The sequence below is a fragment of the Miscanthus floridulus genome, chromosome 10, assembly GCF_019320115.1.
Source record: "Miscanthus floridulus cultivar M001 chromosome 10, ASM1932011v1, whole genome shotgun sequence".
NCBI classification, from domain to species: Eukaryota; Viridiplantae; Streptophyta; class Magnoliopsida; order Poales; family Poaceae; genus Miscanthus; species Miscanthus floridulus.
In genome coordinates, this window is record NC_089589.1 from 36,775,045 (window position 1) to 36,798,388 (window position 23,344).

General features: G+C 46.9%; 2 pseudogenes; one reads left to right on the forward strand and one right to left on the reverse strand.

Annotated features, from left to right (window-relative positions):
- Nucleotides 1-4,024: 4,024 nt before the first annotated feature.
- LOC136490025 (wall-associated receptor kinase 3-like) lies at nucleotides 4,025-17,053 on the reverse strand (annotated as a pseudogene).
- Nucleotides 17,054-17,492: 439 nt separating this feature from the next.
- LOC136490026 (phosphatidylinositol/phosphatidylcholine transfer protein SFH2-like) lies at nucleotides 17,493-23,107 on the forward strand (annotated as a pseudogene).
- Nucleotides 23,108-23,344: the final 237 nt, after the last annotated feature.

Consider the following 23,344-nt stretch of genomic DNA (forward strand, 5'->3'; position numbering starts at 1 on the left):
TTACTTTAACTCAGTATGTGACCATAGTTAACACACTGCATAATTGAGTCCACCCAGTCGAACTTAAAAAAAAATCAATTTATTTAGGGACAAAGCGGAGTATATATAATAAATAGAATGGCCTCTTGGCTAGCGAAAGACATGTGCCTTGTTATATGGAGAGAAGTACTATATATCATGGGTAGAGGGTGTGAGGATGTCTAGGTTAATTAATTAGGACTATCAGGCGGCCTCCGACGACCTGAGGTCTTCTCGTGGTCAGCATTCACATGCATACCTAACGCGCTAATGTTCTTGACTGTACCTTGTTTTGTTTTCATCCGGAAAGTAATCACCGCAGGTTGCATGCCCAGCCAATAATACACCAGCGTCAGCGTGAAGTTGGTGCCTAACATGGTCGATGCGCCTGCTGCCAATCCAGTAGTCAGGACACCCGATTTGTTTAGACACCGACTAAGGCCTTATTTAGATCCAGGGTGTAAAGTTTTAGGGTGTCACATCGGGTGTTATATAGGAGTGTTGTATGAGGTGTTCGGATACTAATAAAAAAACAAATTATAGAATCCGTCAGTAAACCGCGGGACGAATTTATTAAGCCTAACTAATCCATCATTAGCACATGTGTTACTGTAGCACTTTATTATCAAATCATAGACTAATTAGGATTAAAAGATTCGTCTCGTAAAGTAGTCGTAATCTGTGCAATTAATTATTTTTAATCTATATTTAATACTCCATGCATATATCGAAGCATTCGATGGAATTGAGTGTAAAGTTTTAGGGTCGGAACTAAACAAGGGCTAAATAAGTTAAGCGCAGGACAGAGGCAGCCTCGTGCTTGCACGCGAGTGGTTGGTGTGTGGCGACAGATCTGTCGTCGATCGATGGGAACACGTTTGCCCATTTCCGGGAACGTACCCGCGCAGGCCGCAGCCCGCAGGTATCGATCGAGTCCATATGTATGTATATAGCTAGGTCCTCCGGCCCTGTGCTCGTAATGCAAAGATCTCTATTGGCTCTGTTCGCTTCTCTTATAATCCGTCTTTTTCAGCTTGTTTTTTTATTCGGAACAGTGTTTTTGTCTCACAACAAATCAGCCGGAACAGTGTTTCGGCTTGTTTTTTGAGCGAAACGAACGGGACCATTGTATTGTAGCACAATGGCAGCACAGCAGCAGTAAATAGATTGCGTCGCTAGGTAGGTACAACCAGCAGTAGCTCATCATCAGGTGCGTGTCAGCGCGTGCCTTGCGACAGCCATAAAATATCGACCTAACTAGTAGGAAGTACAAGTTGTCCATATTTCCATAATGGCGCCGATCATTGCAGCTGTGCTAATACCTGCTGCGGCGATGGTCCTGATGGCAATGGCGATGATGGCGTTGCAGCTCTAGGCAGCAGCTGCCACGCCGCCTGCACGGGCACCGATCGGGCTTTTTGGCTGCAACACCACCTGCGGCAACATGAGCGTGCCGTACCCCTTCGGCTTTGGGCCCTCCTGCTGCTACTGTGTCACCGGTGCTGGGGATCACACTCCTGAAGAAGAAGACATTGAAAGGGAGGCGTGATGAGTAAACGAACAACTAAACGAAATTTGCGCTACGTTGGGCCGAGTAGGAGCTGGCCCATGTAACGGGCGGGTGCGCTGCATACTATAAAAGGGAGAGAGTGAGAACGAAGCGAAGTCGAGTTTGATCTTGTAACAGAGAACCCGGTCGGCGGCCTGGGCGACGGCGGCGTCTGGCTCGTTGCCTGGTGACCGATACTGTTCTAAGATACATCTCCACTACCACTATCAATCGATTTCGGTGACAAACTGGTATCGGAGCGCTGCAATCCTGGCGTATCACTTGTACTGCACCCATAGGCAGATGTCGATGGTGACCCCAAAGGAGCAATTCGGGCAGATCCTCTCTCTGCTCGGTGAGAACTCCAAGGGGATCACCGAACTCCAAGCACTCAATGGAGGAGATGAAGCTGGCGAAGACCGACTTCGAGGCGTGGAAGCCGGAGGTGAAACATCGCGTTGCTGATCTCGAGCACTGTGGTGAATTACTTGGGGGAGCGCATGGAGCACTTCTTCGGCGGCAAATCGAAGCAGGTGGTGACCGAAGATGAGATCCAATTGACGCACCCCACCCGACCCCGACTCCGACCCTAAATCGGCGTCGGCTGACAAGGCGGCGGGCTCCGCTCATCTGGGGCCATCCTCGTCCGAGGCACCATTTGGGCCAATTGGCCACCGTCATGAACCCCACCACCGGAGCGCTAGATTTGGGGTGGACCATCCCAGATCCACCTCCGGTCACAGGTGCGAATACTCATCACAAGTTTGCACGTATTTACGTTGATGATGATTCTGCATGCTGTGATACGAGAGTTCATGCCTGCCATCACCTACCACCTAGTGCTCTGCCAAATTATCCTTTCCCTTCCTTTGATGGGTCTAATCCTAGATTGTGGGTTAAGAAAGCTTAGTCCTATTTTGATGTTTACTCAATTGACAGCTATAGATGGGTTAAAATTGCTGTTATGCACTTTACTGGTCAGCTAATCTTTGGTTGCATACTTTGTACTTTGCTTTGAGAATCTGGCACACACAAAGGGTTGGAATTTTGAGCCAAATGACACCCTTGTTTAGATAGCATCACAATGTTAGTGAATGTCCCTGATCAACCCCACGCCACCTCTTTCTTTTGGCAGCTTCTTTCTGTCCCAACTGACCCAATGCATATTATTCTTCTCCTTGCCTGAAGCTTCGTCTAAAGATGGCGAGAATGGAAGAGCTCGCGGTGCTTCGGCAGGCCAGGCCCAAGAAGTAGAACTCAAATGTATACGGCCCACTCTGGAGCAATGAGTTGTGTCATTGTGTGTCGAAGCGCTAGAAGCCAAACAGCTGCCTGCCTGCGGAAACAAAAAAGGTAGCGATGCCCGTGTAGTAGGATCATCGATTGTTTGAATGAAACTGAACTCGAACTATCCAATCTTGTCCTCTGTTCTTCTTCTTCCCCACGCGCCAGGCGTTCCTAACATTTCCACCGTAGAGCCACATGGCCTTGGACTCCATTAGGCACGGGCACGCCGTTGGAAGTGAGGGGCGCCAGGCAGCAGCCCGACGTGCCGCTGCAGTACTTGTCTGTGGCCTAGCGGTGGTCGTTTGTGAAGCCGGCACGGCAGTCGCTCCTGGTACAGGAGCCACATCCGCCGAGGATCTTGGTCAATTCTTCGTTCTTCCCCAATGATGTCCGTGGAAATCGTCGCCGTGGCGTTGCATCTGGCGGAGACGACGAGCTCGTTCCGGGCCGACAGCAGGTAGCCGTGCTCCCTGAAGCCGCGGCAGAATTCGAGCAAGGCGTTACAACTGAGTGAGGTTAGGTCGCCGAGCAACGGCCGCGGGGGCTGGTGACGCGTGTCGCAGGTGACGTTGAGCCCCGGCCAGCAACAACGGGAGGGCCTGAAGCTGAACGGGTACGGCACGCTCACATTTTTGAAAAGAATCCGATACAAGTATTTGAAGTTGGCGCCTTTCCCAAATTCATGTCACGAGGTGCAAAACACACAGCGGTGGACCGTGTGCGCCTCATGTGTTTGTCAGAATACAGGGAAAATAGGGACATAAAAAGGAGGCCGAGTTGTACTCCGGCCAAGCACGCGGGCGATCTCGACCCCCGAGCCAGATGCTCTGTTTTGACAACCCGCAGTTTATGCCAAGGCACCAGGGTCATCCAGTTGGCACAGCGTTGTCACAAAACAAATGACTTCCTTCTTGTATTATTCCAGGAGAAGCCGTACGGATCAACTGGTAAATGGGACGAGTCAGACAAGAAAAATTTAATTAAAAGCAATTAAATAACTGTATCTCATCTGGATTACACTTTTATTAAAGGTGGAGAGCGAATACACTGGAATCGTGCTACCGAAACAAAAGCAACGGTGAGTGCATTGAGTTCAACCATCATGCACATGTGTAGTTACTCCTAGTAGAGTTAACGAGTCCTTTATGCTAATGCGCAAAAAGAGCACTGCTACCTAGGGTAGCTTGCAGACATCATCATCTCTTGCTCCAAACTATATCTTCTGCTACATGGGTTCTCATATCTTTGCCCTTGTCCATTCAGTGATGGATTGTCCGTCATAATGCTGTCATTTCTGGGTTCCATAGCTACAATACCATCTCTGTTATAACTGTTGGGACCCTTAAGCCCATGTAGTGTATGTTCTACCTGTCGCATCGTTGGCCTTTCCTCAACTCTTGAATTTATACACGATGCTGCAAGTGTAGCAACTTCTTGGACTTCTGTGCCTCCCTCCTCCATAACTTGTGGATCTATTATCTGACTAAGATTTCCCTTAGAAAGTAGGTTAACAAAATGGGAAACAAGGCCATCGCCTTCAGAGGACAAATACGAAAATGGTTTCTTCCTAGTGAGCAGCTCCACAAGAATTACACCAAAACTGTAGACATCACTTTTTTCGGTGAGGCGGTTGGTGTAAAAGTACATAGGATCCAAGTATCCTATTGTTCCCTGAACCCTTGTTGTTAACCCAGTTTTGTCAACCGGGATGTACCTTGAAGCTCCAAAGTCCGATATCTTTGATGTCATTGTATCATCAAGAAGTATGTTACTGGACTTAATGTCTCTATGGATTATTGGGATTGAAACTGATGAGTGAAGATAGGCAAGAGAAGCAGCTATCTCGGTTGCAATCCTCAATCTACTGCCCCATGATAGGGACCTCGGTTCTTCAACATGGAGATGGTGATAAAGTGTTCCATTGGAGATAAACTCATAAACCAACAATGGCACCTCGGTCTCTAGGCAACATCCAAAGAGTTTAACCACATTCTTATGGTTGATCTGTGAGAGGATTGCTACCTCATTTATGAACTCGTCTATTTCTTTCTGGACTGTAATCTTTGACTTCTTGATGGCTACAACATGTAGGTCCGATAAGATTCCTTTGTAAACGGTACCATGCCCTCCGCCACCAAGCTCACGAGCTTTGTCAAAGTTGTTTGTGGCCTTTGCAAGCTCATCCAATGGTATTATCATCTTTTCTGCAATGTCTGCCTTTTGGAACAATAGCTGTTGCAACAGTAGTCCGCGATTTTGCTTGAAGTATTTTTGTTTCAGTAGTTTTGTTCTGCGCTGTTTTAACTTGCGGAGTAGGAACAATATACCCATAACCAACAGAAGGAGCGCCGGACCAATTGCAACTGACAAACCAATGATTAAACCTGAAAATGTACATACGCATACACTATATGTTATGATCATTTTCGCAAGCTATGCAATATATATGGTACAATGTCAACCAAAGCATCACCGAGACATGAGAATCTATCACGCACCTGTTGGGGACCTGATGACGCAGCCTTGGGGCTCAGAAGCGTTGCCGTGGGTTCCTCGCGGACACCGACACTCATAGTGCCCAGGCAAATTGTTGCAGTAGCCGCCCAAGCACGATTGGCGTAGCGCCGGGATGTTACAATCGTCAATATCTGCAGCCAATGAGAATGAACAACAAACAACAATGGAAGCCTCCCAAAGAATAACAAACATTGAGAAACATGCATATATATACTAGTGAATAGATATGCATGAGGAGGAATTAGAAGTGACCTTGGCATCCATCGGCGACGTAAGGGTTGCCATCGTAGCCCTTGGAGCAGTGGCACGTAAAGCCTCCATTCTCTTGCCGGCAGTCGCTGTGCTCACTCATGCAAAGGCGGCTGGCCACGTCCCCTGCGCACTTCCTTGAGTTGTCAGCAGCAGGCACTGACAAGCCTTGCTTAACGGCCCATTGTAGAACAATGGGAGATGACATGTTACCGATGGTCTCAGAACCCATGTTGAAGATCTTGTGCCACTGATCAGTCAACCCCATCTCCGAGATGAACGCCAATGCGTCGTACCACGGCCAACTACCATAATGATGATAGTTGCCATTATTCCCGTTTAGCGCTTTGAATTCCACTCTCTTGGGCGTGCTGCCTGCAGGGATGGGGCGTGTTGCCATTATCTCCGACTGGGCTGCAGACAGCTCGGCTGATGATACTGTCGTCGCCAATGTTGCTATTGCTGTTGCTGCTGCTGCCGTTTCTGTACTGCCCGTAGAGGGTAGCACGCACGTCCCACCCAGACACGACGATGAACTCGTTCCTAGTCGACAGAACATAGGGCTCGCCGATATATGGGAGACGAACGTCAGCCAGCCGGTAGAAGGGGCCGCCATCGACGACGTACGACGCGCCGATGAAGCTGCCGTGATGGACGACGTGCACTGTGGACTTGCGCAAGGAGATGTGCACGACCTGGAGGGTGCCGGTGCCGGTGCCGTTGCCCTGGAGAAGCAGCCGCGGGGGATTGTGGCTTGTGTCGCAGGTGAGGTTGAACCTGGGCCAGTAGCAGCGGGAGGGCCCAAAGCCGAAGGGGTACGGCACGTGCACGTCGCCGCAGGTGGTGTTGCAGCCGGGCGCCCCTGTCGGCACCGTAGCCACCGTAGGCGACAGAGCATCTGCAAAGAGAGAGAGAGAGAGAGAGAGAGAAGAAGAGAGAGAGAGAGAGAGAGAGAGAGAGAGAGAGAGAGAGAGAGAGAGAGAGAGAGAGTAAGATACCGCTGTGTCTGTTTTTGCAACCAGTGCGACTCCAGGGTGCGTTTGTACTGATGATACTTTTTTTTGTGAAACATAACTGACGATACTGACCTTTGTTGAAGTAATAATCGACACAGCCACCTTGGACGTCGGGTTTACCGTAAGTTCCCTGCGGGCACCAGCAGTAGTATGACCCGATCGTGTTGGTGCATACACCGAAGCACACTCTGTCTTCACCCAGTAACTTGCACTCGTCAACATCTACAGGCAGTTAACCCACCAATTCACACACGGTGGAAATAAATAAGACTAATAATCCATCATCTTGCTTTTGCAAGGACCCGTAATATTAAGCGATATAAATGTTAAATTCACCAGTCCATCAACATGTGCTCTCGCACGTGTTAAAATCTTATGATATATAAGCGTTAGGTATTACTGTATTCAATCATTCCCATCACTAATATAAATTACTTACTTTGTGTAGTCCCCGTTCAGTTGTGATCTTAAACTACTATAGAACTTGTTGCCGGACTATTACTGCCGGTTGCATTAGAAGCGGCCGTGAAAAAGTTTATCATTATGGGTTTGTGGCTTCAACCGTGAGTGATAGTATAACCCGCCAGTGATACATGGATTATCACTGTCGATTCGTGGTTTTAACCGGCAATGATAGAAATGGTAATCACTGCCGGTTGAAGAGTGATAGGCATGGTAATCACTGCAGGTTGAAGTCACGATCCGACAGTAATAGTCCACCTATCACAGCCGGTTCGTGGCTTGAATTAGCAGTGATAGCTATTTTGCACAAAAAAATCACAACTTTTTCATATGAGATCGAATTAAGATAAACTTTTATATCGAAATTGTAGAGATTGAGGAGATCTAAAACTTTCTAGTTGATAACTTTTAAATTTGAGATGGTTTACGAGTCCAAATATGAGATCATACTTGACATGATTAACAATGTCAAATGTAGACAAAGTTAACATCGAAATTGTCGTACTCGACGAGATCTACAACTTTGCAATTAACAACTTTTTCATTTGAGATTATTTTGAGTGTCCAATATATAATATAAGATTAAAAATGTGTAGTTAAAACAATAGTTTTAGCTATATAGTCATATGTGTCATGTAGCTTAGCTAGTACATGTGCTTGAGGAAACATGAACGTTGAGGTTTCGAGTTAGAATCCCAAAAAACACATATTTTTCTATTTTGGGTAGTGTTATAGACTACTAATCTATATATTTTGACATCTATCCATATGTTTTTCTTTGCAAGGCGTCTCCATGTCTGGTTAATATATAGCCAAAACCTTAACTTACACCATATTTTATGATGCCATGGATCTAGATTTAAATTTTAAAATTTGAGTCTTATTACTATAGATTTTTTATCCTAAAGAGTTGAGCTAAAACTTTTGTACTTACTGTATAATTTACTAAATCTTCTTTTTTGTATTATTGACAATAAAGATTTTATGCCATTAATTATAGTACTAAAATTGCATACTAGTTAATTAAAACATGCACCATATCGCTTAAGATTAGCGGTCGAGCTTGAAGTGAGATATAAGATAAGATAGCACTGATAACATCAGGAGGATGGTATTATTTATTGAAAAATAAATCTCAAATACATGCTATTGCAAGCACCTTTAGTGTATATATTTGTCGGGTATCAGTATTAGGGATACCCGAAGAGGGGATCTAGGGACCGCGGACGACGACTCACCTAGATAATCAAGGACGTATTTCAGTCTCGACGACCCCGAAGGGACGGTCTCTATCTCGCTCGACCCTGTGGGCATGGGCTCCGTCTCGCCAACCCCTGGAGCGCAGGCTCCATCTCGCCCGATCCCTTGGACACGGGCCCCGTGTCGCTCGACACCAAGGGTACGAGAGCCGTCACGCCCGACCCCTTGGGCACGGGTCCCGTGTCGCCCGACCCCAAGGGTACGGGAGTCGTCTCGCCCGACCCTGAGGGTAAGGGTGGGCGTTCGGTTTTTGGTTCGGTTCTCTCGGTTATTGATGAAATTCGGTTCCTGGAAAATGGGAACCGATCGGTTCCAAAAATTTTTAGGAACCGAGCATTTCGGTTCTCGGTTATTTTGGTTCGGTTCCGGTTCTAACCGAACTAACCGAATTTTTTCAGAAGACCTCAAGACAACAATAAATATAGCTGTTGTAAGGCAAATTTATGCAACACTATGTTCATTTTTCATAATAATAATGTATAAAAAAACAATAGCAATACAGTAACACAAATATATAGCAGTTCAAATATAAAACACTACACATAAACCCAACATAATCTTACAAATACAAATAAGTGAAGTATAATTCATGTAATTCGGTTCTTTCGGTTAATTCGGTTAACCAAGAGTAGGAACCGAATTTTCTTCGATTATTTCGGTTCCTCAATATCAGGAACCGAATAAGGAACCGAATTTTTCGGTTCCGGTTCTTTTGGTTTCGGTTCTGGTTCTTTCGGTTCGGTTTTCGGTTCTCGGTTAAATTTGCCAAGGGCGACCTGAGGGCACGGGCTCCGTCTCGCCCGACCCTGGGGCGCGGGCTCTGTCTCGCCCGATGGGGACCCGTACCGCATCCAACCACTACGAATCTAAGGGTATGACCCTGGGGTCAAACTTTTGACACCGGGAGGGAAGTGGGCACGTCTCGACGTGACCTGTGGCCCCATCAGGCCACGACCGAGGGTTCACATCGCCAACAGTGATGGTGCATGGTCGTTGCGCTGCCTGCTCCCCGCACGGCCGCTGACAGGCACGTCGGTTTGCCATGCCATCCGCCGGGACGGGATGATACGCCACGACCAACTGATGACGTCGGGGCATGACACCAGTGGTGAGTGGGAGCCCGACGTGGAGCCATCCCCATCACCATCTACAGCGTCGGTGGGACCCGTATAAAGGAAAAGAAGGACCCGACGGCCCTGGACACCTTCTTCTCCCTCGCTTTTCTCCTTCTTTCTCTCTGTAACCTGTGCCTTCCCCTTCAACTATAAAAGGGAAAGCAGGACGCCCCAAGAAGGGGTGAATGAGCACAGAACAACGAACACACAGCTAAACAAACTCTCAACACTCTCCAATCCTTCCACTAGAGACCTAGGACCTTCTCCCTCTCTCGCCCATTTGTAACCCCTACTACAAACTAGTGCCGATAACACGAGCAGCAACACACTGGACGTAGGGACATTCTGCTCGAACCAGTATAAAACCTTCTGTCCTCCGACCACACCATCCGGGCCAGACACGCAGATACAAATTTACTAGCCGATGATCCGAAATACCGACAGTTGGCGCACCAGGTAGGGGCTTTTTGCTCATCTCGACGTCCACATCAGCTAGGTCCCGGGCGTGCACGTGCGCTTCGGGAACCTAGATTTCATCATCACAACAGAGGGAGAGTTGGCGCAGGCCCTGCCGTCGTCCAGCCTCTCCACTCCACCGGCCTCGACACGATCGTCGAGGCGCTTGAGGAGCTACAGCTGCACACCCTGGAGGCTCATGGCCCCGGGAGCGACCAGCTCCTCAGCTTCGATTATAGGAGGTTAGAGCGCCAACTCGACGCCTTCCTAGGACCCCGACCGTCCTGGGAGGACCTACGCTGCCTCACCTTTTCGTTCGCCAACATCATGACTCAGCTTGCCGGAGGGTAACCGCTCTCCCTGGAATACCTCATCCAGAGCGCCCCGATAGTGTTCCCGTTCGGTCTGCGCAACGCCGCAAGGACCATTGGCCACCTCATGACGCAGCGCATGCACCCATCCCCTACGAACGACGAGTTCGTGGGGATGACCGAATACATCGCGGAATCTTTCCATAAACTTCTCGCGGGAGAATCTGAGTCGCCCTCCGACTCTAACTCCAGTAGGGGGAGCCATCACCCCTCGCAAGGTACCACCAAGGGACGCTTCGAAAGCGTCCACGAGGGAGGGGCTACCCCACCAAATGACCTCGATGACGAAATCAAGGGAGATACAGGGGCCCCGCCTTGCATGCGGGTGGAGCAGCTGAGGGCGCGACATAGGGAACTCGAGGATGCGCGACTCCAGCTAGAGCAGGAGCGCACGGAGCTCGAGCTAGATATCGAGTGCCGCGGAGATGGTGGGCGTGCGCGCGCCATGGCCCGCGACGTGAACCGGAGAACCATTGAGGACGATGGAGCCCTCCCACATTTCGCCCGGGCTAACCAGAACATCGCTGCCACGGTGACCTTGCTCAAAGGGCTTTCGGAGCCTGCAACACCCAAGGATTGTTGGGCCCATCATGAGATCCACACGCTGCTCGAGTGCACGGCGGTGCAGCAGGCAGAGAGCTTGCTGTCTTGGCGATGCGAGCTCGACACCAGTCAATGCGTGCCCTCGGGACGACATGTCAGGGACGTGTCTGTCCTCCAGGCACCACGCGCCTACGGGGGGCACTCCACAGCCCCGGTGCATGAGCATCTCGGTCTCCATCGTGACGCACGTAACACCCTAAATGCTCATAGGCGTGGACAAAGTGGCGAAAGAGAGAGGAAGCCAGCCGCGGCTATCACCCTCATCGTGGCGAACACTATGATAGTGGCGAGGACCGGAGCCCGAGCCCTGACCTGCCGGGACCTTAGGCCTTCAGACAACACATCCTCAACGCCACCTTCTCGCCGCGGTACCGACCGTTGACCAATATCTCGAAATACTATGGGGGAACGAACCCCGAACTATGGCTCGAGGATTACCGGCTTGCTTGCCAAGCTGGTGGAGTGGATAATGACAGTTTCATTATCCGCAACCTCCCATTATTCCTGGTCGATTCGGATTCATTATCCGTAACCTCCCACCGCGGTACCCCAGACTGTGGCGCAAACATGGTTGGACCACCTACCGCCCAATCAGATTCAAAGTTGGGCGTAACTAAAGGAGATTTTTGTGAGAAACTTTCAGGGCATCTACGTGCGTCCTAGGAACCCGTGGGATCTCAAAAACTACCGACATAAGTCTAAGAAAACTCTTCATGAGTACATTAGGCGCTTCTCACGGTAGTGCAACGAGCTGCCCGATGTCGCCGACGTCGATGTAATAGGAGCCTTCTTGTCCGGGACCACCTGCGAGTCCTTGGTTCATAAGCTGGGATGCAAGGGCCCGCGAACCACCAAGGAGCTCCTCGACATCACCACCAGCCATGCCTCAGGCGAGGAGGCGGTCGGAGCGATTTTTGACTGCCCCAAGGGCAAGGCGAAGCGGGACAAGGACGCTCGTGAAGGCGCCTCCAACCGTCCCAATAAGAGGAAGAACAAGCAGCGGTGTGAGGGCTCACTCGTAGCCGCTGTCGACCGCAAGGGGGATTGGAAGCCCGCCGTGGATACCCCAGACCACTTCGAGAAGCTGCTCGAAGGGCCATGCCCGAACCATGCCTTCCCCGTCAAGCACCTGTACAAAGACTGCGCCCTCATGAAGCGGTTCCTGTCTAGTGGCTCCAACAAGGGGGAGCATAGGAAGGAGCCTAAGTCGGTGGCAGACGACGCCGAGGGGAAGGAAGGTGGCTTTTCGACGCCGGATGGCTGCCTCATGATCTTTGGGGGGTCAGTGGCCTATGACTCCAAGCGCTGCTAGAAGCTTGCATGCCGCGAGGTCTATATGGCCGAGCTGGCCACGTCTTCCTTCCTCTGATGGTCGGAGTCCACCACCACCTTTGATCGGACCAACCACCTAGAAAGCGTACCACAGCCAGGAAGATCCATCTCGTGGTCGACCCTATCGTCGGCATGAAGCGGCTCACCAAGGTGCTGATGGATGGTGGCAGCGGCCTCAACATCATGTATGCTGAGACGCACGACGCCATAGGCATCGACCGATCGCGCATTCGGCCAACCGGGGCGCCTTTCCACGGCATCGTGCCTGGAAAGCAGGCCGTGTCGCTCGGGCAGATCGATCTGCCCATCACCTTCGGGAAATCCAACCAATTACAGGACGGAGAACCTTACCTTTGAGGTTGTCGGGTTCCACGGGACCTACCACGCCTACCTGAGACGTCCATACTATGCAAAGTTCATGGCCGTCCCCAACTACACCTATCTGAAGTTGAAGATGTCGGGTCCGCGTAGGGTGATCACTGTCGGCACCTCCTTCCAGCGCGCCTAAAAGTGCGAGGTCGAGTGCTGCGAACACACCACGGCGATTGTCACCTCCAAAGAGCTCACGACCATCAGGGAGGAAATCATCGAAGAAGCACCCGACCCCTAGCGGACGGCTAGGTTTTTCGAGCCCGTGGAGGGCGCCAAGGAGGTCCTCATAGACCCCAGCAGCTCCGAGGGCAATGTGGTGCGCATCGGCACCATGCTTTCCTCCAAATAGGAAAGCGCGCTCGTCGACTTTCTCCGCGCCAATAGAGATATCTTTGCATGGAGACCCTCGGACATGCTAGGCATTCTGAGAGAAATCGCCGAGCACGCCTTGAAGATCAGGCCAGGCTCTAAGCCAGTGAAGCAGCACCTGTGTCGCTTTGATGAGGAGAAGCGCAGGGCCATCGCGCGAGGAGATTTCGAATCTTTTGGTGGCTGGATTCATCAAGGAAGTGTATTACCCCGAGTGGTTAGTCAATCCCGATCTTTTGAGAAAAAAGAGTGAGAAATGAAGAATGTGTGTTGACAATACGAGTCTCAACAAAGCATGTCCAAAATATCCGTTTCCTTTGCCGCACATAGACCAAGTAGTCGACTCGACCTCAGGGTGCGAAAACCTTTGCTTCCTTGATGTGTACTCTGGGTACCAACAAATCGCGATGAAAGAGTCCGACCAGCTCGCGACGTCTTTCATCGCCGTGTTTGGATCGTTTTGCTACGTCATAATGCCGTTCTGTCTAAAAACGCGAGGGCTTCATATCACCGTTGTATGCAAGTGTTTTTGGTATCTCATCGGGCAAACTGTTGAGGCCTACGTGAACGACATCGTGGTTAAATCCAAACGAGCTGACCAGCTCGTAGCCGACCTAGAACAGACCTTCACGAAACTCCGAGCAAACGGCATCAAACTCAACCCCGAGATATGCGTTTTCGGGGTCCCGAGGGGTATGTTGCTAGGTTTTATCGTCTCCGAGCGCGGCATCGAAGCCAACCCAAAGAAGATCTCGGCCATCACGAGGATGGGCCCGATTCAGAACAAATGGGTACAACGAGTTACAGGGTGCAATACCGCGCTCAGCCGTTTTATCTCGCGCCTCGGCAAACGAGGTCTCCCCCTCTATCAGCTTCTGAAGAAAACCAACCGTTTCGAATGGATGCCCGAGGTCCTAGAGGCACTTGACAAGGTCAAGCAGCTGCTTACCAAGGCACCGATGCTAATCCCCCGGACCGACGAGGAACCGCTTCTGCTGAATCCTCAGTCAAACTCCAACCGTATAGTCAATCTCCACTATTCCACACTACCACAATTCGCAGTTCCGTCGGACTAGCATCTCCTGATCAGGCTAGGCCAGCCTGGCGAGGAAATCTCGAGTATACATTCTGCTAGTTTGCGAACTGGTGAACTGCCGTAGAGGGCTGCGCCGTCCGCAGTGTCCCAAACTGTTTGGAAATGCTGTTGTAATTAATTATTTTGGTTATTAATTGCTTATGAAATGCTGAATTTTGGCCAGTTCCTGTAGAACTTCAGCGCTGAATTATTGCTAAATCCAACAAGGCAATTTGTTTTTCTTTATTCTCAGTTACGTTAAATAAATCACATGAGCTAGCACTAGTACAGAACTCGAGATCACAGCCGGTTCAAAATGGCCATCAGTGCCGGTTTTGGCACAACCATACTAGCACTGATCAGGAGCCTCATTAGTGCCGGTTTTAAAAAACTGACAGTGATGGGGTTTCTAGAAAACCCCAAAAATTGGCCAAAAAATATGAATATTTTTTGATACTAGGAGAGACCCCACTCGGTAGCCACACAATCGAACCCTAGAACTCCTATTTCGCATGTTCGTCCTCTAACAACTCCACGTATAAGACGCTTGTGTCCATTGGGGATATTTGTTCTCCCCATTTTATATCACTCTGGTTTTGAAATCAACATTTGGGATTCTAAATGAATTCAAATGAAAAAGTTATCAACTACAAAGTTTTGTAACTTTTTGAGATCTACAGCTTTAGTTTTCATTTATTCATCCGAGGTCATTTGAAGAATTTGAATTTCAAATGTGAGAAAATTTGACCGTAATTTTTCTTGGATAGATGAATTCAAATGAAAAAGTTGTCAACTACCAAAGTTGTACAACTTTTCGAGATCTACAACTTTTGATTGTGCATTTTTTCATCCGAGATCGTTTGAAAATTTTGAATTTTAAATTTGAGAAATCAAATGTAATTTTCGTTAGATAGATGATTTCAAATGAAAAAGTTATCAACTACAAAGTTGCATATCTTTTTAAGATCTACAACTTTTGGTTTGATCGCTTCTCCATCCAAGATTCTTAAATATCACTGCACATTCACTTATGACTATTGAACATATGGCTTTAGTTGGTATTAACTCTATGAAATCATGTGAATCAAATAGAGGGACATCATAATGATTTTAAATAAAAAACTTGTGAACTACAATGTTACATAACTTTTGGAGATCTACAACTTTTTTGGTCGCATCTCCATTTGAGATTTTTAACCACGACTACACACTCACTTGTGACTGTAAAGCATATGGACTCCCTTTGGTATTAACTCTATAAAATCTTGCGCTATATATTTTGACATCCAAACGATCTCAAATCAAAACGTTTTAAGTACAAAGTTGTAGATCTCGTCGAGTGCTACAACTTTGATACAAAACTCGTCTTCATCAGACATCATATGAGAAGATTATGAAGTTTTTGGTGCAGCATGTCACTGCCGATTCGTGTCTTGAACCGGCAGTGATGAAAATATCATTGCCAGTTCTTAGCTAAAACCAGCAGTGATAAGAAACGACACCCGAATATCAGTGTTGGTTGGTCCTATCACTGCCAGTTTTAGCCACTATCCTACCGGTTTTTAAGAAAACGATAGCGATGGTGCCGACAGTGAATGTCAAATCTGTAGTAATGTTGAACCACCAGTGTGCTAGCTTGTTCGTTCTCTATCGTTTTAATTTTATTCATTTTGTCTTTCTGTATATATGTGCATGAATTGGTGTAGAAGATTAATTACGAATATATCCTTGACTTTTATAGAGCACTAAGAGAATGATGTTCTTCAAGTATAAAGATTATGTAACAAAAGTTAATTTGGTACGGTTCTTGGTTTTTGGGATTGCGATATATACATATAAATGTTTAAAAAGGTACATTTTAGCATATACGTACATTATTGTCATTCTATTTTCTAGAGTCTGTAACAAGGCTCCCCATTTTTCCGGTACTAATATGCCAGGTAAAAAACAGCAGGAGTATAATAATATTTTTGTACTTCCAATTGGCCCAGACTTTTGGAACAAAGTAATGGAGCTACTAACAGTATGCAATATGGTAACTAACCTTGGCACCCGCCGACGAGGTAAGGGTTGCCGTCGTAACCCTCGTCGCAGCTGCATGTGTAGCCTTGGTCCTTGGCACGGCAAGAGCTGTGTTCACTCTTGCAGACCATGCGGTGTACGTCTTGTGGGCAATCGTCACCATCAACGCTGCTGCGGTTTTCTGGCAAGTCCTGCTTGACCCCAAAATCGAGGAGAAGGGGGACCTCCTTGAATCCGCCCGCCCACTGTGCCAAGTCGTCGATCCACCCCCGCGGCGTGACGAACACGGTTACAGGCTCAAAAGTCTGCTTCAAGGTGTGTTTGCCACTGTAGAGCCACGTGGCCTGAACTGCTTTGGGCACGCCGCCAGAAATGAGGCCCGCCACGCAGCATCTCGATGTACCGGTGCAGTACCTTTCGATACCCATGTCGTACCCATTATGTATGATGTCGTCGCGGTCGCCGATGAGGCAGAAGGAGGCACAGCCGCTGACGATCCTGGTGTTTTCTTCCCCAACGATGTCCGCGGAAAGCGTCGCCATCACGTTGCATCCGAAGACGACGAGCTCGTTTGCGGCCGACAGCAGGTAGCCGTGCTCCCTGAAGTCGCGGCCGAAATCGAGCGAGGCGTTCCAGCCGTCAGAGGTGAATAAGTCGCCTCTTGTTTTTAGGATGATGGGGTCTGTGCGGACCACGCGCACCGTGCTGTTGCCGAGGAATATGGCGGTGACCCGGGTGCCGTCGCCGAGCAGCAGCCGCGGGGGGTGGTGGCTGGTGTCGCAGGTGAGGTTGAGCCCCGGCCAGTAGCAGCGGGAGGGCCCATAGCCGAACGGGTACGGCACGCTCACGTCGCCGCAGGTGGTGTTGCAGCCGGGCTGCCCGATCGTCGCCGTGGTTGCTGCGGCCGACAGTTGTAACGCCATCGCCATCAGCGCCACCGCCGCAGTTGGTAATACCACAGCTGCAGAGGCCAGCGCCATTATGGGCAACTTGTACACTGCTTGTTCTTACTGTACTTATAGCTACTACGTCGTTTTTCTACGGCGGCAGCAAGACACGCGCGGCTGGTGATGAACTGCAGCGTGCTGTGCCCACCCAGCGATGCAATCTAATTACTGCTGCTGTGCTGCCATTGTGCTACAATAGAGATCTTTGCATAGCTAGCTTAGGGCCCGAGGACCTAGTTATATACCTCACGGGTTCCCGGAAATGGGCGTGTTCGCATCGATCGAGGACAGATCTGTCACCGACCACGCTCGCGTGAAGCACGCGGCTAGCTGCCTCTGTCCTGCATCGCCATTTGAGCTTAACTATTTACTGCTCGGGTGTCCTGACTACTCCATTGGCACACCCTGACGACGCTGGTATATTATTGGCTGGGCATGCCATCTGCGGTGATTACTTTCCCGGATACTCCTTTTTCTTCTTGTTTGACTCACAACTAATTTCGGTCTTGGCTGCCGGCTAGGAGGCCGTTAAGGCTTGCTAGAAATATTTTAGGGTCAGGTACTCCCAAGATTATATAAAGTATTGATTAGGTGTGTTGCATGCTGAATTAGTCCTTTAACCCATGGGAGGACTCTGTCCAAGCTTGTAGTTGGATGGTGCACACACTGTGTGGATCTCACCTAGCACGAATCAATCGCCGAAGAAATTTCTATTGTTTGATTTGGACGTGTGCTGATGAAGGTGGACCTGGATGTTGACGTGTTCCTGAACATCTGTGGCCTCGACTGTTCCTGGTGGAGACGTTTCAATTGCAGATTCGGACTTTTATTTGGTCCTTAAGTCCTTGTCATGACTCATGATTAGTGTGACAGAGAGCATGGTTGATCTCAGGACTGAGGACGTGTGTGGTTGTGCAACCACTCTGGAATCACAATATGCCCCACTAAGAAACAATGTTTTTCTTTCTTTTTTATGTCAACCTGCTGGCATCACAAGACTGTGGTGCTGCATTCTGTTAGCTTATGTATTTTTCACCACATGTCTATTGCAATTTGTTGTTTAGTTTTATTATTTACTATTGATCTTGTTCTTTTCATCAGTAGACAGCATTTTTTCTGTTGACACTTGATATTATATTTTTTAAAAACAAATAATATGACCAAAAAGAATGGTTAAATATGTTTGCAGAATGTGCATCAAGGAAATCTGAGAGGGACTTTGGTGCGTTTTCTGAAGGCTAGAGAATGGAGTGCCCCTAAAGCTCATAAAATGGTAAGTCACCGGACCTCCTTTTGCGTGATCTACAATCTACATTCAGGTTGAGAGGTTTCCCTTGGGAATAACTGATGAGATATCTAATTGTTTGCTGCAGCTAATGGATTGCTTAAACTGGAGAGTACCAAATGAGATTGACAGCGTGTTAGCTGTAAGTAGCTTTTTTAGTGTACAAAGTCTTTTTTTTTTCTTTTGAAAAAGAAAAGTAGATTGGATTGCCAGAATGCCAACAAATGACTTGGGATATGTTTTGTAGTGATCGCATATCTTCACTTTTCCCTGCATATTCTTTACATTGGTAGCAGGTTTTTTTTTGAAATATTGAGTAGGAGTTTTGATTGATAAGAGCCTCAAAAATAGTGTGGTGGGAGTGAGAAGGCAAGAAGATAGGATTATCTTAGTCAAGCTTGTCATTGGTGATATGGTCTTGAACGTAATTAGTGCGTATGTCCCCCAAGTAGGCCTCGACGAGAGTGCTAAGAGACAGTTCTGGGAAGACTTAGATGGCCTAATTAGAGCTGTACCTAGTAGTGAGAAGCTTTTTATAGGAGGAGATCTTAATGGACATGTAGGTACTACAAGCGCAGGTTTCGAGGCAGTTCATGAAGGTTTTGGGTATGGTAGTAGGAATCAGGAGGGGGAGAAAGTTCTGGACTTCGCAGTAGCTTTTGACCTGATGATAGCCAACACTTTGTGTAGAAAGAGAGAATCTCATCTAGTGACCTTCAGTAGCGGACAACACTCTAGCCAGATTGACTTTGTCCTCGCAAGAAGAAAGGACAAACGAGCATGCTTGGGTTGCAAGGTGATACTAGGGGAGTGTGTTGTTTCTCAACATAAGCTTTTGGTGGCAGACTTTCGTTTTCAGGTGCGTACCTGTAGCGATAAACAAGTTAAGATTGAAAGAACAAAGTGGTGAAAACTGAAAGGGGAGACGTCAGAGGTATTCAGGAAAAGGGTTATCAAAGAAGGCTCTTGAAAGGAAGAAGAGGACATAAACAACATGTGGGAGAAGATGGCAACCAACATTCAGAAGGTGGCCTCAGAGGTGTGTGGAGTAACCAAAGGAAGTGGAGGCAGGGCTAAAGATACTTGGTGGTGGAACGAGGAAGTCCAAAGGGCTATTAAGGAGAAGAAAGAATGCTATAGACGCTTGTACCATGATAGGAGTGTGGACAACATAGAGAAGTACAAGGTGGCAAAGAAGACTGCAAAGCGAGCCATAAGTGTGGCAAAGGGTAGAGCGTACGAGGATCTTTACCAACATTTGAGTACGAAGTAAGGAGAGAAGGACATTTATAGGATGGCTAGGGTTCGTGAGAGAAAGACAAGGGACTTCAACCAAGTTAAGTGCATTAAGGATGAAAGGGAGCATCTCTTGGTGAAGGAGGATGAGATCCGATATCGATGGCAAGAGTATTTTGATAAATTGTTCAATGATGAGAATATGGACACAACCTTTCAGTTGGATGACTCTTTTGATGACACCAATAGGCGCTTTGTGCGGAGAATCCAAGAATCTGAGGTCAGAGAGGCGTTGAAAAGGATGAAAGGAGGTAAGGCGATGGGACCGGATTGTATCCCAATCGAGGTGTGGAGATGCCTTGGGGACATAGCTATAGTATGGCTAACCAAGCTGTTTAACCATATTTTTCGATCGAACAAGATGCCTGACGAGTGGAGGAGAAGCATATTGGTACCGATCTACAAGAATAAATGGGATATTCAAAGTTGTACTAATTACCGGGGAATTAAGTTGATGAGTCATACTATGAAGCTATGGGAGAGAGTTATCGAGCATCGCTTGAGAGCAATAACGCGGGTCTCTATGAACCAATTTGGTTTCATACCCGGAAGGTCAACCATGGAACCCATTTTCTTAATAAGACAAGTTATGGAGCGGTATAGGGTGAAGAAGAAGGACCTACACATGGTTTTTATTGACTTGGAGAAGGCTTATGATAAATACCAAGGAATATTATGTGGTGGGCTTTGGACAAATATAAAGTCCCAACGAAGTACGTCGGGCTCATTAAGGACATGTACAACAATGTTGTGACTAGTGTTCGAACAAGTAATGGAGACACGGATGACTTTCCGATTAGGATAGGACTACATCAAGGGTCAGCTTTGAGCCCTTATCTGTTTACCTTAGTGATGGATGAGGTCACAAGGGACATACAAGGGGACATCCCTTGGTGTATGCTTTTTGCGGACGATATAGTGCTAGTTGATGAAAGTCAGACAGGAGTGAATCAAAAACTGGAGTTATGGCGGGAGGCTTTGGAGTCCAAAGGTTTTAGACTCGGTAGAACTAAAGCTGAGTATATGAGATGTGACTTCGGCACTACTACTCGGGAGGAGGAAGATATTAGTTTGGAAGGTCAAGTAGTGCCTATGAAGGATACCTTTCGATATTTAGGATCAATGCTACAGAGAGACGGGGATATTGATGAAGATGTTAGCCATAGAATTAAAGTAGGGTGGATGAAGTGGCGCTAAGCATCTGGTGTCCTATGTGACAAAAGGGTACCACAGAAGTTAAAAGGCAAGTTTTATAGGACGGCGATTAGACCTGCTATGTTGTATGGTGCAGAATGTTGGCCTACGAAAAGACAACATGTTCAACAAATAAGTGTCGCGGAAATGCGTATGTTGCGTTGGATTTGCGGTCATACAAGAAGGGATCGAGTTCGGAACGATGATATACGTGATAGATTAGGGGTAGCACCAATTGAAGAAAAAGCTTGTCCAACACCGGTTGAGATGGTTTGGACAAGTCCAATGGAGACCTCCAGAGGCACCGGTGCGTAGTGGAATCCTAAGCCAGGATAGTAATGTGAAGAGAGGCAGATGAAGACCAAAATTGACTTGGGTAGAGGCAATAAAAGGAGACTTGAAAGGATGGAATATACCCAAAGACTTAGCCTTAGATAGGAGTGCATGGAAAACAGCTATTCACGTGCCTGAACCATGATTGCTTCTGCTGGGTTTCAACTCTAGCATACCCCAACTTGTTTGGGATTTAAAGGCTTTGTTGTTGTTGTTGTTGTTTCATTTGCATCATGAACTAAATGCTAATACCAATATATGCGGCCCTTTTTTATGATTTAACATATGGTATTCTTCTGACTAGCATTACAATTTGTTTTTGATACAGAAACCCATTCTGCCATCTGATTTATATAGAGCCATTCGAGACACGCTACTTGTTGGATTGACAGGGTACTCCAAGCAGGTACAGTGATCAGACTCATATTTCTCATGTTAGCATTGTTAACAATGTTATTGATGTGATATATGCTTTTACTAATCTCTTTTTCTCCATCCATTGGAATATTCTATTTTCGCCCTGACATGATTGCAAAAGTGATCTATTCATTTCTCAACAGTTTGCTACTTTGTTTCCTCTGTAGTGAGAAGGATTTTTTATTATATGCTTTAATTTGTGCTCCTCTCCTTTTTTTTGTAGGGACAACCTGTTTATGCATTTGGTGTGGGTCTTAGTACTTTTGACAAGGCCTCGGTAGGTTAACTGTCCTTGGAAAAAGAATTAAAGCTGTTGATTTAATTTGAAAGAATAGCAAGACATTCAATATCATATCTGAGTCAGTTTCATATATATCTTGATTTTGTTTGCAGTATGTCTGTCAATCAAGAAAACCTTTATTTTGACTAAGTTTACTATGTAATAAAGGATAAGCTGAATAAAGGATACACAACTTTGTCTCGATTTGTAGGATCAATATCAATATCAAGATATATAATGGATATGGCAGACTATTTTTCCAAAGAAATAAGAGCTCTCTAAATTATCTCACCCAATTTTTCTTAGGTGAACTATTATGTGCAGTCACACATACAGATGAATGAATATCGAGATCGTGTTGTCCTGGTAAGTGCTTTCTTATGGGGGTTTTCTCAACCGTGGTCATATGGTCCCTTCTTAATTATAATGCCATGGGGGTGGTTCTTCCCCCACCAGTCGAGTTTTTTTATTGATGATTAATGGTACCAAATTAGGGAAAAGAGATTAAATATATTCTGTGTTCTTTATAGCCAGCTGCATCAAAGTAGTTTGGGAGACAGATTAATACCTGCTTGAAGGTTATGGATATGACTGGCCTGAAGCTGTCTGCACTGAGCCAAATAAAGGTGAGCACAAAATCCTCTATTTGTTAAAGTTCTATCGTGATCTGAATGATAATTTTTTATCGCATTTCAGATTCTTTAAGGAATTAACTGGCTTAGTATAGTGGATGTGGAAATTATTCAAAAAAATCTACATGTGATGCGGTTTATTTCGCTAAATTGAAACTGAATCATGAGATTGAGAAGCAATTATAGGTAGTTGCGACTTCATATCCTGGTTGTCTAATAAATGTTCCACCATTAGGATGGTGAGTCTAGATCAGTTTGTTAAGGGTGTGAGCATCCCCAAGTTCAAGTCCTTGCCTAGACCGTTTCACATTCCTCTGTCTTCTTAATATAAAGCCACCTCTACCGTGCAATAGTATAATACAAGGAGTCAAGTGCAATAGTATGTTTGTTTATATTACCTCTATCGTGATGTCAGCATGCCATTGATTATTATCCTTGTTCTATGCTCCTCAAAGCGAAGTGATTTATTATAATACTACTTGCAGCCTGATTGGTATTCACCTTCTTATTAGGCTCTGGAAGAGCGAGGTCGAGAAAAATATCTCTTTGTTGAGAGTGTTGATGTTTAGTGATGGAGAAGTAGAACCAAATCAAGAGCAGGCCGTCCAGAATCTGCCTTCCTTGGGTTGGGGAGTACGTTAGCTCTCCTTTAATCTTCTTCATGACCTTTTAAAAATTTAACGATGTGTTTAACTGGTTTTTTTATCGGGTGTAGGCCTGATTATTACCTCTGTGGTTACAGGTAAGGAAAGATCTAGTTTACTGCTGGTGCATTTTGCTTAGGCAGAAGGCTGATGAAACATATTGTTGCATGTAGTATATTGAAAATCATCTGGAGCTTTTAGATTTTCTTGCTGGTTGGTAAGGCTTCTGGGTCCACGTTCGAG